We start from the raw sequence: 5,944 nt of genomic DNA, 5'->3' as shown, positions 1-5,944 counted from the left end.
GATCGAAATTTGAAATCTTCAAATAATGCAATGATTATGTATTCATAATTTCGGTCCAAAAAAAAAAGAATTTTTTTTTCATTTAACAAAATAATTGTATCATTCAAATCCAAATAACTGATTTAAGAAAAATAAACCAAAAGGCAACGATCATACCTTAAAGCCTATATTATTAATAGATTGAAATGAATTGGTTTAAACAATTTTTTTGAATGAATAAAAAAATTAGTCTGAAATTTAACAATATATGTATGTTTGTAAATATTATTATTATTGTTATTAATTTATTATTATTATTTACAGATATTGAAAAATCACTGTACAAACTTGAAAGATAAATAAAAAGATTAATTAAAATGTAAAAGCTATAGCTAAGAAAAAAAAAGTCATAATAAATTATTAAGGGCAAAAGTGTCATTAAAGTTCTTTTGTAGTAAAGAAAGTAAAATCATAAGTAAAAAAATCACGTTGCATAAATAAAACTTCTTCCTAATAAAACTGGCCACTAGCTAGTTCGAAGTTGATCTACAGGTATTTATATATCGACCATGCTTGTTTACTACAATCCAATTGAGAGAATGATATAATTTGATTTATCATATTGTAATTGAATTTGCCTTTTGTCTAATTTGCTATATGATTTTTAGTTCTCTTGGAGGAGAGATTTAAAAAATATAAGATTTTGATTAATTGAAGATGGATAAATTCTTTTTAAAGATGAATGGAGGGAATGTTAAAAATTTTCTTAAAATATAGGGGAAAAAAAAGGTTGTATTCGGTAAAAGACAAAGAGCAACGATATGACAAATTAATTACAAATAAATATTTAATTATCATTCATGAAATCAAAAAAGCGAATGAAAAAAAAAGCGTCTGGTATCCCGACCAGACTTTTGATAATTCAACCACACTATTTGCAGTGATATCGCTGCAAATAGTGGTATTTTGTCTATATCCAACTATTTGCAGCGATTACTGACAGAGGGACCGCTATTACTTTGTCAGATTTACCATTACACACAGGGGGCCCACACTATTTGTAGCGACTATCGCTGCAAATTGTAGTTGTGGTCGAGATACCAAAAAGCAATGGTGAGGATACAGGCTACGAAAATAAAACAATAATAAATATAATTGGTCCATCTAATGTTCTTTTATGTTGTTCAATTAGTTTGACATGACATTGCTCAAAGACAAAAATGTACTTACGTACCATTCATATGATCATCATATGAGTTATTAAACCGACCTAAATAGTCAGTGATTTAATATCAAACTTGGAGAAGCTAGATGCAAATACCATCCACATAACTTTTTAAAGTTACGAAATGATATTTGACCAAATCTTAGGGGTAATTATTGTATTTACTCTATATTTATGTTATTTCAAAATAATTGTTTGCTTTCCATGTCAATAATTACTAGCATGGTACCCGCGCAAATGCAGCGGCGGTGGCCACAATGCGATGGTGACGGGCGGCGGTGGCGACTGACGGTGGTGACGACGACTCAACGAGTAGTGTGGGCTATTATGTAAATCTAATTAATGTAATGGTTAATATAGTTATTTTAAAGGTGGAGGGACTAATGATGTTTTTGTTTCATGGAGGGCAATTCTGACATTTTTCTCTTGTAACTTTCAACAGGGGGTCTATCCTTTTTAATAAGGAGTATAGATAATGATTGAATATGGAAAATTTTAAATAAGCAGTACTATTTAGTGTGGTTAATTCAAAAATAAAATGCCTATTCTAACTATTTGAGTTTTTAATATACACTTGACAAAAAAAATCTTAAAATGTTATATTGTCATGTACCCTTTTCGATTGTGTAACTTGTACTATCACAACCTTTTTTCTCCCTTTTAATTTGGTGTGCCTCTCGAGTACGGCTGCCTAACTTTACTCCATTATCATAACCAACTTTCACATGCAAATTGTTGCAAATCATAAATGGGCGATAAATTTAACCTAGGCACAGGATTAACTAAATGGCAATATTACTCTATTTTGTATCGTGTGAGACACGATTACAAATAAATCTGACTGACTACATACGTTAATAAATTTTTTAACATCCTTTCAATTTCTACTTATACCAAAAAAAGAAAACCAAGTCTTAAAAAAATCCCATTATTATCTTTCATAATATGGTTTTTATATACATCTAAATATTTATCTTATTTTAACAATCGAGTTTATATAGTACGAGTAATAAAATAGTACAATGTTCAAGTTCTTGAAAATAGCAAGGGCCAAATTAGTAATGCTAATTGGGTCAAACACAAAGACATGTGAGTCATGTGACTTCCTAAAACGAGGTAAAACCCAACTTCTGTTTCTACAATGTTTTCGTTTAATAATATTCCGTACACACTTTTGTATCTAGGATTAAGAAGGTCAAAAAGAAACGTCCAACAACTAATTTGCCTACCACGTATCAACATCTCATCCTTGGACGTTGCGCTAGCTAGCTAGGAGTTTTTTTCCAAACTAGTGTAATGGATAAAAAGATTTACCAAATTAGTATAGTTTTAAAAATATTTACCAAACTAGTATAATTTCTAAAATGTTCAAATGTTTGAAATGCTTCCAAACTATTACTTGTTGTATTATGTATTTGGCAGTAAAAACAAAAAATGCAGTGATGTATTTTAGAGTTAAATTTCTCCTGTATCAACTTTAATCTCAGCATATACATCAAACTTTCAAATATATAGTGACACATGCCATGGCTGAGTAATTCTGAAGAGCAATACGGATCTGCAAATCGAAGTAAGTTAACGCATTTGTAAAGGATTTTTTTCATTCTCAGCATTACACCTAGGAATTTCCTTAGCCAAGATGACCTTAGGAATTTTCTCTACAAAATAGCAAGTCTGTAATGTGTGTTACTGGGTAATGCGTATTTGTATCCATAGCTAACGTACTAGTACAAATAACAAAAATTCCATAGATTACAACACCATATATATATTAGCAACCTAAAAATTCAATACATCAAGTTAACATCTCAACCCACGAGTGACCTTAATTGCGATTTATCTACAAATTATTTGAACATTAAAGTCGAGCCAAAACTAACAGGCCGACCTAATATAAAAATCAAAGAACCCCGCAGACCTTATTAAACTTAATCGAGGCAAAAGTAGTTTTTTGATTGGAGTCGTGAATAAGTTTCTGCATTGTTACCTCATCCGTATGTGTAAATACTCCAGTCTATGCTCCTCTCCCAGTCACCCAAGCCCCTAGTTATTCGTGATAATTTTAGAAGTAATTTGTTGCAATTGAAAGAAAAGAAGCAAAGGGAAGCTGTTTAATAATCAATGATTCTAAAAATTAAACTAATTTGGTAAATATTTTTAAAACTATACTAGTTTAGTAAATAAATTTATATAATACACTATTTTAGAAAAAAACTCAGCTAGCTAGCCTCGCTCCTTATTATGAGTATTATATTATATTTAGCACTTTATAGTTTCTCCGATAAATAATGAAAAGTTATTTAAATTAAGTACGCGTTTGATTCACATAATGTTTTTAAGATGAATGAAATCTTTCAATAAAATTAAAATTTGAATGAATGAAATTTGACAGAATGTTTTTAATTTTTTGAAGATTCAAGTAACGAACCGAATGAGATCCCTTCTCTCATCCTCAAGAAATGGAGATACCATCAAATGATAGAATGTTTACATTTCAATGGAATGATATTACTTCGTATTTAAATAACCAAACACACTAAGGCCCATCCTTATAAGGAACGACGTCTAACCCACGTCTAAAACTATTCATCAATTTCTCTCTCTTCTAGACACACCAAGACACACCCCTCCTTATAACCCCCACTTCTAACCACTTCTAACACTATTCATCCATTATTATATTCTTTCATTTTACCTTTTCACAAAATTAAACAAACACACTATATCATAATTAAAACACATTTTATTATTAAATAAAACATTACAACACTTAAAATAAAACATAAAACAATGAATATTCTTAAAAAAAACATTAAACACATAAACCTAAGAATTAAAACACATTAAATTAAAAATACAAAGTAAAACTAGATATCCTTAAAATACGGCCCGGACTTCTCGATGAGGTTTTTGCGCGTAGCCTGTATTTGCTCCAGCTCGTCTTCATCTATGCCGGTAGGGATTGGCTGCTGCAGAAGTGCGAAAGCCGCTTTGACCTTATTGCGGAAGCGCTCATCCGCTCTGAGCTGACGCTCCTCCTCCACTTTCCTCCTATCCTCATCAATTTTTCTGGCCTGCTCTTCTTGCAACAGGAGCATTCGATCAAGGGTGTGCAAGGCCTATTCTGATCCACTCGATCCACCACGGCTAGAAGTGGTGATATCGCCTATTTTATTTATATTTATATTATGCGATATTGTCTCTTTTATGTTTATATTATTGTCATTTTTATAGACTTTTATACTTAATGTGTGAATTATTTGATTATAGGTCTATAAGATTAAAGATGGCGACAATGTGTTAGAATAAATATTATTTATGAAGATTGGAGCAAAGAAAAGATGAAAATCAAGACATAGCTCAAGAGACTCACATGTGCTGCTACTAAAAGTGATGAATAATTGTCAAACAATAATTGGGAAATTCAATCTTGTGCTTCTGTTTCGTGGGATAGCAGCAAGAGAAAAAATAAAGGAAGCAGCTCAATTTTATTCAATTATTTTTGGTGAGCTCGTTTAGACTTAGTCACGTGGGCATAAGCCCAAAGTCACTTTGGGCCGAGGAAACAACTAGAAGAAAAAGAAACAAGGCCAGAGGCCCATTTATGTAAAGTTGGAAATTGTGAGTCGGCAGCCATCTTAACCGACTTTGTCATGGATTCCAAGCAAATTATCTCTATATATATAATAATATGCATTTAGCTGAGGGGGACGTAACAAAATAATCCATCATCGAATAAATTAAATAAAGGGTTTTAAGGTCGGCTGGTTGGGAGTTTTTAGGCGCAAAAGACAAATTGGTTCTTTTTCGAAGTGTTCGTTGAGTGCACCCGGAAGAGCCAAAGAATATATCTTTTGTTTTGAGTTCGACCGCTTCACATCCGCAGCAGCTAACATAATTCTCGTTTGATTCTTAAACTCTTTCACTTTTATTTTTAGTTACAATATTACAAGACTATAAACTATACAATTTTGATTATGGATTTTATTTATTTAATAATTGTTAGTTTTATTAGTTTTGACATGTCTAGCTAAATAACTTCATCATCCACTGAGATGAAGTGACACATTGAATAATGGTTGCATAATCTTTTAAATTCAAGTTGATTGTTAAACGTTTTGTCGTAATCTTAATGTTTTAAGTTCTTGTGCTCTTATCTATTGTTCCGTTGATAATGTATGAATAATCTAGAGGTATCTAGGTTTAGGAGTGCATTGTTCTAGTTAATTGGGTACAATTAATAGGTGTTGACTTGTGGTAACAAGACGATAAACGACTATAGATAATAGAACTTGAAGTGTTAACGGTTTGGTAAAATCGATAGACAAGATTGTTTACAATAGCAATACCAATTTGTCAATTGAGTAGGTCTTGATAGGGAAGGTGGTCACCGGAACTTAGGGGTCGAAAGATTGGTTAATGGGTTGGATAGGGTAATAAGCTAGGTGGCCAACTAGTGAATTCTTTATTTAACCTCGCTATAAAATCAACAAGTTGAATTGGTTTTAACATAGATGCAACCTAAATAATGTGTGTCATGGAGTCGAAGTGGATGATCTCTTAATCTTATTTGATATTAGACAATTCTCTTTTCGATAAATTCTTTGGAATTTCTAACTCTTTTAATTAACTAACTTTTCCAACATAAAATCAAGATGACGTGGTGTCTTTAAAAACCGAAACCTTTTAGCTACTTAAAACTCGCTAGTTTTTTTTAGTTTCTGTGGAACGAACCTTTAC

Source organism: Erigeron canadensis, chromosome 7, assembly GCF_010389155.1.
Source record: "Erigeron canadensis isolate Cc75 chromosome 7, C_canadensis_v1, whole genome shotgun sequence".
Lineage (NCBI taxonomy): Eukaryota > Viridiplantae > Streptophyta > Magnoliopsida > Asterales > Asteraceae > Erigeron > Erigeron canadensis.
This window is presented reverse-complemented; position numbering follows the sequence as displayed.